The sequence below is a fragment of the Amia ocellicauda genome, chromosome 2, assembly GCF_036373705.1.
Source record: "Amia ocellicauda isolate fAmiCal2 chromosome 2, fAmiCal2.hap1, whole genome shotgun sequence".
NCBI lineage: Eukaryota > Metazoa > Chordata > Actinopteri > Amiiformes > Amiidae > Amia > Amia ocellicauda.
The window spans coordinates 38,647,062-38,660,334 of record NC_089851.1 but is presented as its reverse complement, the minus strand read 5'-3'; positions in this window follow the sequence as shown (position 1 = coordinate 38,660,334).

Here is a 13,273-nt window from a genome sequence, read left to right as displayed (position 1 = left end):
GGAAGCCACCGAGCCTATAAGGTAAGTCCGATAGTACATGCAACCACATATACTGTTGATTCAAATGTCTCTTATCAATTATAATCCTTTATATTCCCTTTGTCGTTGTAGAGACACGATGTTCAGCAGCCAATGTTTCTCACAACAGTCTCCTGTCCGCTAGGACCCGCTCCGACCCACAGAGAATCGATTCCCACCGGCTGGCACCCTCACAGCCAGTGTAAGATCATCCACAGTTCATCCTGTGGTCACGGTCCCTGCTGGCGTTCAAAGCGGCCTTTGTCTCTTTCTCGCCACTCCTCCCATCTCCTCTTGTTCTGGTCAGGGCAGCCTTTTATCATATCTGCTGCATTAGTTGTGAAAGTCCTGTGTGTTCGTACAAAATGAAAACAATTAGTGTAAAGCAAACTAATAATAATATATGTGCAATGAAGAAAATAAGGAATCACACTGGTCATGATTCACATTGGAACCAATGACATAGGAAAAGGTAGGGCAGAGGTTCAGCAAGACAAATTTAAAGAGTAAGGAACAAAACTAAAGAGCAGAACCTCCACGGTAGTTTTCTCTGAAATACCTCTGGTACCACGTGCCAGGACACGTGGTTGAAATCTTGTGTCAGGAAGAGGGTTTTAGATTTATGGAACATTGGCCTTTCTTCTGGGATAGATGGGACCTGTACAAACCGGACGGTCTACATCTAAACAGAAGGGGGGCGAATGCATTTGGAGAGCGTATGTGCAGAGTAATTGAGAATCTTTTAAACTAGGGACCAGCGGGGCAGGGAGCTCTGACAATGGGAGATGAACCAAGGAAAGAAAACAAAGGGAAACTGCTTGTAGGAAAGTCCTGAAATGTTTGTACCTCAATGCCAGGAGTATAAGGAGCAAGATGTCAGACCTAGAAGCTGCAGTGCTGGCGTGTGACTATGATGTTATAGCAGTGACAGAAACATGGCTTACAGAAAATAATGTGGATAAATACGAGAAGAAAGGATACACACAGTTTAGGAGAGACAGAAAAAAGCGATGAGGTGGTGGGGTAGCATTAAATGTAAAAAATGATTAGATCCTAGTAACGAAACAGAATCTTTGTGGGTTAAACGTCTGAACAAGAGATCCGGAGGATTAGTGGTAGGAGTGTGTTACAGACCACCCAACTCAGATATTCAGCAAGATGTTGCATTGTACAGTGTAATCAGGACTGCATGTAGCAAGGATGTGGCTGTTATAATGGAGGATTTCAATTTCCCAAACATAGACTGGGAAAGCCCAGTTGGGACTACAGAAGCAGAAACAGTTTGTCAGGGAACCAACCAGAGAGAGAGCATGCATTGACTTGATCTTTTCAATTGACCAGATAGAGGCAGAGAGAAAAGAGAACCAATGGCAAACTGTGATCACAATATGGTTAGCTTTGAGGCATTCTTTGAAAAAACAAGGACCAAGTCTTAAACAATGGTCTACAATTTCAGAAAAGCAAACCTTGAAGGTATGAGGCGGCACTTAGAAGAGGTAGACTGGACCACACTAGATATACTGTAGATTCAGTTGAAAATGGATGGTTATATTTCAAGAGTCTCAGGAGAAATTTGTACCAAAACTTGAGGACCAAAAAACATTGGCCAAAATGGTTTAATAGAAGTATGCAAAAATATATCAAGAGAAAGAAAATGTTTTATGGCGCATACAAAAGGAATAGAGACAAAACACAATACAAAGAATATGTTGAGCTGCAAAGAGATCTTAAGAAAGGGATCAGGAAAGCAAAGAGGGAAATAGAAACATAGCTCTTGCAGCTAAAACTAATGAAAAGAGTTGTATAAAGGAGGAAGTGAAACAGATAAAGGGCAAACATTGAATTATCCTGGAAAACGAACAAGATGTGGCAAATGTTCTAAATGAGTATTTCACAGAGGTTTTTACAAATTTACACAGGTTGACAACCAGTCCAGTCAAACCCTAAGAGAGATCAGGATAAATGAGGAGGAGGTACTAAAGGGACTAGCAGAATTAAAAACAAACAAATCACCTGGGCCAGATGGTACATTTCCAACAGTACTTAAAGAAATGAGGGAAATTATTTATAGGCCGCTAAGTCAAATATTCCAAATGACACTTAGAACAGGGGATGTGCCAACTGACTGGAAAACTGCAAATGTCATACCAATCCACAAGAAAGGGGACAAAACTGAGCCCGGAAATTACAGTCTCACCTGCATCACCTGTAAAATGATTAGACAGAAAATAGAGAAGCATCTTAATGAAAACCATATTCTTGGAGATAGTCAACATGGGTTTAGACGAAGCAGATCATGTCTTACTAATGTATTGGATTTTTATGAACTCCAGCTATAGATCATGTGAAAGAATATGATATGATATACTTAAGACGTTTTGTGAAGTTGTTAGTGGAGTTCCACAGGGATCAGTATTAGGGCCTTTGCTTTTCCTAATCTATATTACTGATCTGGACTCTGGGATAGTTAGCAAACTTGTCAGATTTGCAGATGATACTAAAATAGGTGGCTCAGCAGATACAATCTCAGCAGCACAGGCTATTCAAAGGGACTTAGATAATATTCAGGTGTGGGCCGACACCTGTCAAATTAAATTCAATGTGGACAAGTCCAAGGTAATACATGCAGGTAACAAAAATGTCCATTATAATTACACTATGGGAGGTACAGATCTAGATGAAGTAACGCATGAGAAAGACCTAGGAGTCTATGTGGACTCCTCACTTCCATATTCAAACAATGTGGGGAAGCAATAAAAAAGGCAAACACAATGTTAGGGTATATTGTCAAAAGTGTAGAAATTGAGAACAAGGGCAGTAATGTTCAGACTGTACAATGCGCTAGTTAGAGCTCATCTGGATACTGTGTACAGTTCTGGTCTCCACACTTCAAGAAAGATATCGCTGCTCTAGAGGCAGTTCAGAGAAGAGCAACCAGACTTATTCCAGGTCTGAAGGGAATGTCCTACTGAGAGACTGAGGAACTGAACCTTTTCACCCTGGAACGGAGGAGACTATGTGGGGACTTGATTAAAGTCTTCAAAAGCATGAAAGGCATCGACCACATCAAACCAGAGGAGCTTTTCCAGATCAGCAGGGACACACGCACCCGGGGACACAAATGGAAATTGGGCTTCAAGGCATTCAAAACAGAAAACAGGAGACACTTCTTTACTCAGAGAGTTGTCACAATCTGGAACAAACTCCCCAGCGATGTGGTTGAAGCTGAAAACTTGGGAACATTTAAAAATAGACTGGATAGGATCCTTGGATCAATCTGTTACTAATGGACATGAAACGAGCCAAATTTTATAATTATATTTATAGAGTATATATACATTTTTCATTATATTTTTGCCTTATATGGGCCAGCACCTCATGGGAGTGAAGATGCTGCAGTGCACGGATGCTTTGAAGCTTAGCTATATATATATATATATATATACACTCACCTAAAGGATTATTAGGAACACCATACTAATACTGTGTTTGACCCCCTTTTGCCTTCAGAACTGCCTTAATTCTACGTGGCATTGATTCAACAAGGTGCTGAAAGCATTCTTTAGAAATGTTGGCCCATATTGATAGGATAGCATCTTGCAGTTGATGGAGATTTGTGGGATGCACATCCAGGGCATGAAGCTCCCGTTCCACCACATCCCAAAGATGCTCTATTGGGTTGAGATCTGGTGACTGTGGGGGCCAGTTTAGTACAGTGAACTCATTGTCATGTTCAAGAAACCAATTTGAAATGATTCGACCTTTGTGACATGGTGCATTATCCTGCTGGAAGTAGCCATCAGAGGATGGGTACATGGTGGTCATAAAGGGATGGACATGGTCAGAAACAATGCTCAGGTAGGCCGTGGCATTTAAACGATGCCCAATTGGCACTAAGGGGCCTAAAGTGTGCCAAGAAAACATCCCCCACACCATTACACCACCACCACCAGCCTGCACAGTGGTAACAAGGCATGATGGATCCATGTTCTCATTCTGTTTACGCCAAATTCTGACTCTACCATCTGAATGTCTCAACAGAAATCGAGACTCATCAGACCAGGCAACATGTTTCCAGTCTTCAACTGTCCAATTTTGGTGAGCTTGTGCAAATTGTAGCCTCTTTTTCCTATTTGTAGTGGAGATGAGTGGTACCCGGTGGGGTCTTCTGCTGTTGTAGCCCATCCGCCTCAAGGTTGTACGTGTTGTGGCTTCACAAATGCTTTGCTGCATACCTCGGTTGTAACGAGTGGTTATTTCAGTCAAAGTTGCTCTTCTATCAGCTTGAATCAGTCGGCCCATTCTCCTCTGACCTCTAGCATCAACAAGGCATTTTCTCCCACAGGACTGCCGCATACTGGATGTTTTTCACTTTTCACACAATTCTTTGTAAACCCTAGAAATGGTTGTGCGTGAAAATCCCAGTAACTGAGCAGATTGTGAAATACTCAGACCGGCCCGTCTGGCACCAACAACCATGCCACGGTCAAAATTGCTTAAATCACCTTTCTTTCCCATTCAGACTTTCAGTTTGGAGTTCAGGAGATTGTCTTGACCAGGACCACACCCCTAAATGCATTGAAGCAACTGCCATGTGATTGGTTGGTTAGATAATTGCATTAATGAGAAATTGAAGAGGTGTTCCTAATAATCCTTTAGGTGAGTGTATATTGTAAGAGTGTGAGAGGCAAGGCTGGGGTGAGGGCGGGTCTTTCAGTAGAGACTACAAAACATCTCCAGGACTCCAAACCCCAGAAGCCAGCAGGACTCCTGATGGCCATAGCCCCGCCCACCACTTCCCCTATAAAAGGAAGGACACTAACCAGGGTGTACATGCTTGGCTGGGGTAGCAAGGTGCACAGGAGGGCGAGAAAATGACGGAGAGCGAGAAAATGACGGAGAGCGAGAGAGTGGAAGAGCAGGAGAAAGAAGGGTGAAGTTTACAGTTGACGGATTCACTGGTTTGCGACCCTTTTTCTGGACCTAGACCATTCTCCCTCTTAAGCCCCGGACTGTCTGAAAACCTCCCACCGGTAATGAACTTTGATCACGGACTTTGACTACGAACCTGCTTTATCTATTTATGCTTCCGTCTGCCCGGTGTTCGGCTCTACTGACCCGGGCATTTACTGTTATTGTTAGTAGTGTTTTGGTTTGTAGTTAGTGCTCGGACAGAGCTAGGTTTTGTTTTGCTTTTTGACACTGTGCCTGCCATTCAGGGAAGCAATAAAACAACAGCAAGCCTGCTTTGTACCCTCTGCCTGCCTCCCTACTGTGTGTTTCAAGACCACACCCGCCTACATACAAGCCGTTTCTTGTGACAGGCCCCCCAACCTGCTACAATATATACACACACCGATCAGCCATAACATTATGACCACTGACAGGTGAAGTGAATAACACTGATAATCTCGTTATCATGGCACCTGTCAGTGGGTGGGATATATTAGGCAGCAAGTGAACATTTTGTCCTCAAAGTCGATGTGTTAGAATCAGAAAACATGGGCAAGTGTAAGGATCTGAGCGACTTTGACAAGGGCCAAATTGTGATGGCTAGACGACTGGGTCAGAGCATCTCCAAAACTGCAGCTCTTGTGGGGTGTTCCCAGTCTACAGTGGTCAGTACCTATCAAAAGTGGTCCAAGGAAGGAAAAGCGGTGAACGGCGGACAGGGTCATGGGCGGCCAAGGCTCATTGATGCACGTGGGGAGCGAAGGCTGGCCCGTGTGGTCCGATCCAACAGACGAGCTACTGTAACTCAAATTGCTGAAAAAGTGAATGCTGGTTCTGATAGAAAGGTGTCAGAACACACAGTGCATCACAGTTTGTTGCATATGGGGCTGCGTAGCCGCAGACCAGTCAGGGTGCCCATGGAAGAAGGTGGCCTGGTCTGATGAATCACAAGACTTGGCCTCCAAATTCCACAGATCTCAATCCAATCGAGCATCTGTGGGATGTGCTGGACAAACAAGTCCGATCCATGGAGGCCCCACCTCACAACTTACAGGACTTAAAGGATCTGCTGCTAACGTCTTGGTGCCAGATACCACTGCACACCTTCAGAGGTCTAGTGGAGTCCATGCCTCGACGGGTCAAGGTTGTTTTGGCGGCAAAAGGGGGACCTACACAATATTAGGCAGGTGGTCATAATGTTCTGGCTAATTGGTGTATGTACAGTCAACAGATGGACAACTTCAGATACCTACAGTAATCGCCAAAAAAGCAGGTCAACGAAAATGCATACATAGGGCAGAAAACTGAATACTAACTAGTACTGAAGAGTGTGACTCGGGAGATGCAGGTCCTTCAGTAAGTTGGCACATAATTCACAATTACTAAATGGAATATCTGACATTGTGAATTCTTAATTTGTTTTAAAGCAGTTTGTCATTTCCCACCCTCTGCCAAACTATCAGAAAAAAAGACTAACAAGAAACTGCTAGTTTTTAAGTAGCTTCCAGTAGTGAATATTAGGTATTAGTATTATTAATATCAGTTTTTGTTATAGTTCTTATCATGCTATTCTTATTGCTATAATTTGTATTACTTTTTTAAAGTAGTCATTCCTGTAATGTTTTCCATCTAGCAGTGCAATTTGAATACTGATCACTTTCAAACTTTTCAGTGTGAATAACTGTGAATAATTACAAAATGGTGTTCGCCTATAATCCAACTTCTTTAATTCAGAATTTCGTTTTAAAAGCTAGTCAGTGAGGACACCACAGTCAATTATGGAACTAGAACTGACCTCATCCTTTCCCACATCACACATCCTGAAGCCTCAACTATAATAATAATAGAAATTAAAAAAATAAGCAACACAACTGTGACCTGTGCCTCCAGTCCAGTTTTAGTACTTGATCTCCAGGCACTTCCAGGTGCCTCCAGGCAGGCTTTGCCCATAGGCAAAATGTCAATCAAAAAGTCCCCCAAAAAGCGTGTGGCAGAAGGATGGATTTGGTGAGATATAGAAAAAAGATAAATGCTGTAAGAGAATATGATATGCTTGGTTTTTCAATCAATCTAAATAAATAGGATTATTTTTAGAGGGAAGACACGATCAAGTCACAGATGTGCAATAATTATTTATTTGTGACAGAAATAGAAAACATAAACCTCTGTGGGTTAATGTCAATTTTAAAATAATTTTGTCACTAGCAAATGGTAGCAAATATGGTGGTATATTGTTGCTGGATTTGTATGAATTGCCCAGTTTTTCCTTGTATTGCTTCAATCTTTTAAAAGCCATTTTACATAAATAATTGCCCGGGGGAGCATGCCCCCCGGACACCCCTAGCAGATGTTAGTCCCTCTGTAATAATCATGTTCCCCTTGTGCCCCCCCCCCCCCATTTCCAAAATCCTATAATCACCCCTGAGTATGTACAAATACTTTACCACAAATGTTTTGTACTTTACCACAACCAAATAATGGTAGATGTCCAGGTATGTAATTTCAATAAGCCTTTAATTTACAGTTACTAGAGAATCTTAATCTAATATTGTTGTCAAATGGATCAGATAGTGTGTTTTTACCAACGATCAATTTATTAAGATAGCGATTTCTCTCTGACCTAAATGTGAGAAATAACTGCTAGACTGGTATCATTTTTTTCTGTGCAATGTTGTAGGGGGGGAGGAGGCATACACAATACTTAATGTTTAATTAAATATGTTAATGTATTCTTTGCACATTAATTTAGTGATTAGTGATTGATTAGAATTGCACAGTATTTGTCAAAATACTCTATAAACATGCAGTTCTTTAACACAGAATGCGGCAACCGATTTACCTTGAGATCTTAAAAAGCAGTTTGGAATAAGTCTGGAAAAAGTCTTGAATTTGTCGATGAGAAAAGGGCAAGAACCCTGAGAAAGGAAATGTCTCAGTTTACAATGGTAAGCATCTACAATTATACAGATTGTCCGACATACTAATCTGCACTGAATGTAACAAAATACATACATATACCACTGTGTGTGCTAGATAAACACATATGATTTCCCATATAAACAATAAGCTACAGAAAACAAGATGAGTAAATAGCTACAGTAAGTAGATTGATTGTCACTGTTAAGATAGCATGTAGTAACACATTTTAACACAATCTCAAGAATTACATGTCCATAACATTAATGGATGCTTATAAACAGTGTCACTTACAGACATTGCTTCTAACAAAGCCAAAGAAGGATGGAGAGGAATATTAATGGAGCTGCCACATGTTACATGTAAACACATCCTGTATTGCTTCCTGATTCTGGCAGCTTAATTGCTTAATGCAATATTGTCACATTGTCACTGCAAGCTACCAGAAGGTGGAGCCAAAACATAAAACGAATATGACATTGTGAATTATATCCAAAACACTACATACCCCCAGTATCATATTTTAAGATGTATAACAATACGTATCCCAGTGCTTCACTAGCAATCGATATAACAATGCAACAGTCTGATGAATTAATATTAATCATATTCAAACGCAGAAAAAGTATTTTTGAGCTCACAAATCAAAGAGACTTGAGTTGCTGTGAGGTGTACCAGTCAAACCAGGTGGTGGGGGGCTGTCTGAGTGACAGTGCACAGTGGCCTATAGGCAATTGTTTTTAGACATTCCCCATAGTATTGAGTGATGTCTCAATTCAAAAGTTAACCCTATAGATCACTTTATTCATTAAATGATTAAATAAAGAAGTTTGGCATCGGCATATGAAAGACTGGCTTGACCGAATGTAGCAGCAGAGCGGAGACACTGATCCTCCTGCATTCCACTGCCAGAGCCACCACCATTCACACAGACTGAGCAGTGCTGAGCTGCGACTGTGCGCTGTTTGTGCATCTGCACCATACCGCTGCAAGTGTGGACTTAGTATTGCAACAAAAATACTGATTTATACAATACAATAAAACATTCCTACAGTATACTAATTCAATTATACAAGAAAGTAAAATATAATATGTAATATTATATTCAGTGCATATTTATTTTCAGTTATGTAGTGTGAACTGCAAATTCAACTGATTAATAAATCGGTTTACTATTGGTCATCATTGTGTCCTGTTAAAACAGTGTATCTATTGCCAGGAGAATTGCAATATGTTATCTTTCAAGTCGGAAGCACTGCCCAACGGGGAGGGGTTTCTGCGCACTGCCTGTTCCATAAAAGGTGACGTCAGCGCAGGTTCGTCCTCTTTTGCCACTTCGCCTGAACCCAAGAACATGAGCTCTCTGTGTCTTGTCTGTGCATTAGACCTTATTATTGTTTACAATAATTATTATTATTCGGTTGGTTGGCTTCGGCTGTGCCATTTACTTCCGTGTCTATTTGTATTGTTTAGTTATTATTGATAGCTAATCCGACTCTGTTCCATCTGCACTTCTGGGCCCCGGTGTACTTCGGTTTCAGTTTCGGCTACAAATAGTACACTTTAAAAACAATAGTCGTGTTTATATAGTGCCTTATGTATTCTGACTGCTTGCTGTGGTGGTTTGATGTCCACAGGGCTTTTTCCTCCACAGCAGTAACAGCAGTAAAATCTGAGGCCTGGCTGCCCGGCCTGAGCCTCGGTGTGTCGTAAGAGATCTCATCCGCGTGATGTGCTCCTCCGCCGGCTTGCGCCTGCACTACAGCCCACAACTGCAGCTGTAGGAGATCTCGCTCTCTCAGTTCACTAAGAACGAGCTCTGCTAGCTCTCCCAGTCCGTGCGTGTAGGCCTCGGTTTTAGATCCCGCTACGGCTGGTGGTCTACTCCCCTCGGACCCCGGACTCCGCGTCACCCGGTGTCCCTGGAAACCCCGGCACACACGGTGTGGTTAAGCCTACTGGCCTAAGCAGTGCTTCTATCCGGCACTTGGTGCTTGGTATACACAGTGTTCAGTCCGGCAACAGCAAGGTTGGTACCGCCCATGCTCTAGGTCAGGGGTTCCCAATGTCTGGTGATGGAGGGCCACTTTCCAGAGGTTGCATGGGATGGGGGGGGCGCAGTAGAAAATTAACCACCAATGAAAACTGTCCCAAATCATACCTTTTTATTTCCTATACATTTCTGTTAGGAACATTTATTCAATTGCAATTGTTGTTTTATTATTTCCCCCCAAATTAAATGTGCATTTTGTAACAGAAAATGTTCAGAAAGTGTAAAAATATAGTAAAGGTTCAGAAAAGGGGGGGTTCAGGTTTGCTTTGGGGGGCCGCACCAAACATCCTCGAGGGCCGCACTTTGGGAACCACTGCTCTAGGTGATCAGCTAACATCCTGCAGCACAATTTAACAAGACTAGCTAGAATTAACTCCACTACCTGCACAGTCATCCTGTCAAAATCGGCAATTGTCTCCTCTGTAAGTTTCTGAAGCACAGGCTCCACACTCACTTCTACATCATCGAACAATTGAACATCTCCTCTAACAAAACTCTGGCCGTCTGACTGCCATGCCTTCAGTTTGCGGACAAGTTCCTAATATCTCTCATTCTTCTCAAAAACATGTTCCTTCCTTGACAAAACTCTCAAAAGAGGCTCTGCGAAGTACTGTCTAACATTTACTGTCTTCCCTTCCTCACCGACTACTCGACTCAGCTACTCGTCCAGTCACTGGTCCTCTCCCGCCTGGACTACTGCAACTCCCTCCAGGCCGGCCTGCCTGCATCTACTACACGCCGCTCCAGCTCATCCAGAACTCTGCGACTCGTCTGGTGTCTCTCTGCCACGATTCACACCCACTACTACACTGCTCCGCTTCCTCCACTGGTCCCGACACCGGTACGCATTCAGTTCAAGACTTTGACCCTCACCTACCGCTGTCTCAACCACACTGCACCAAGCTACCTTCAGACACTCGTCTCTCCATACATCCCCTCCAGACCACTGCGCTCCTCCAGCACCAGAAGACTAACTCTGCCTCCTCTCCACTCTCCTTCCTCCAGAGCCACTTCTTCTCATCCCTGGCCCCTGAATGGTGGAACGACATTCCCACCAAAGTCAAAACAGCAGAGTCCTTGACCTCCTTCCGGAGCTTACTCAAGACACATCTTTTCAGACAGTACTTGTAATATTAGTACTTTTTATTAGTACGCTTCACAGAGTATTTTTATGCTTCTTGCATTTTTGATTGATTTCCTCCTTGCTCCCTTTCCCGTAGCCCTTGACTGTGACCCTACATCTTGACCACACTTAGCAAACCATAAACTAAATGCAATCCACAGAAAAGCTAATTTACAAGTCTTAAGTTTAGCCTTATCAGCCTCACTGTGTTGTTCATAGTCTTCCACAATCTCTGGAAGAATATCTGATCTGTACTGAGACAAAATGTTATTGATTTTTTTTCTCAGTTGCAGCCCTGTCCCCCATAAGATTTCTAATTGTTGTGATAATTTCACTCTCAGAAAAATGTACATTCAAGTCACCTCTCCCACTTCTGACTATGTCCTGAACCATTTCTCTGACAGTATCAAATGTACACTGAGCAGAGCCTGATGTCTGTTCCCAGAGTCCTAAATGCATCCTTGTACCATCCTTAAAAAATACTTAACCTATTTTTGTTGTCCCATCTGTGCAGAGAGTCCAATCATTTTCTGTAAGAATTCTACTCTGTAATCTTTCTATCTGTGTACCACCAACAACCTTAGATGCCTGAGATGCCTTATGCATGCTAACTCTCATATTAGCAACTAAGTCCATATCCACTTCATCCGCGTATCTATTTTCCATGTATGTTTCAGGCTTGTTCTATAAGAACTTGTCCAACTCTCCCTTCACTTCTTCATACTCACCCTGAACAGCACCTCTTTATTTAACTCTCTAACCTTGTCTGCCACACTTAAGTTCTGTTCACCATCCATTTCAGATTTTCTTTTATAGTAAATAAGTTTCATGGTCTCTTTTCTTTTACTATACATCTGCTTCTGCATCTCTTCCTTTAGCACCTCAATGCTCTGCTCTAACTTAGCATTAGCCAATGCAAGCTGATCTTTCTCCTCCCTAAGCTGAAGTGCCTCTCTCTGCATTTCTTGATTTTTGTCATCTCTACATCTAATCCTTTTATTGACATTTCTAACACTCGTATGGGCTAATTTGTCTGAAACGGTTCTTCACCTCAGCCTCATACAACCAAACCCCACTGTCTTTCCTCTCGGTGTCTATTCGGTCTCTTTCATCTGCCAGAGCTTTACATTCTTTTCATATCCCGTCAACTACAGAATCCACATTTTGCAAATTAAGCAAATGGCTTTCCGGGTTTCCTGCACCTGCATCTGAAGCCTCGCCATCTCCCAAGTCATGCACAATTCTTGCAAACCGCACTGTGAATCCTGCCACCTCTAATTCTGCTCTTCTACTGAATGTTGTCTTTCTATACTTCACTTCCAAGTATTTACATACTTTAATAGCTCACAGCAACCACCGGTATCAGTTATACACCTGCACTATTGGCTTTGGTTTAAAACATATATATATATTAAATAAAAGAAAGACAAACTTATGAGGCGCCATTATGGACATAATTCACCCCGTGGTACATACACTATACTAAGATGCATACACTACATACTGAAATACAGAGGTGGAAATAGTACTGAAAAATCCTACTCAAGTAGAAGTACTGTTACTTTGATTAAATGTTAAAGAAAAAAGTAAAAGTACTGGTATAAAAAACAAAAGTAAAAGTAAAAAGTAGCTAATTGAAAAAGTACTCGGAGTACAAGTTACATAGTTACTTTAAACAAAGCATTGTCACATGATCTCCAAGCAAACACTAACACACACACACACATTATATATATATTGTTGAACCCTTCTTGGAAATAACTGGAAAAGTCATTGATATAACACAAATAGAACTTTAATCAAGCTAGCTTGGAAGTGTCACATCAGGCCCGTTCCCTCAGTGAGACTTAACTTTTACAAACACAATTGTAGCTTTTGATGTAAAAATGACGTAGAATGTTGTGGCCGTTCATCCAATCAAAAAGCTTCAAAAGATGCAAGCTCCGCAAAGCCTGTAGGCTGCCCTTCCCGAGGGAGAAGGTCATCATGGCAGCAGATGTCTGGTCCTGTTACAGCATACAAACTGTACGATCTTGTGGAAATCCACAAACGGACAAACCCGTGGGCGATACATTTGGACAAACCCATGGGCAATACATTGGTGGGCCGTTTCTCTTATCATAGAAAAACAGAAGCGGTGAGAGGAATTAAGAAAGAGTGTATCCTTAACTGCTTTGTTGGCCTTTTACTAATAAATCAATTTTGCCAAG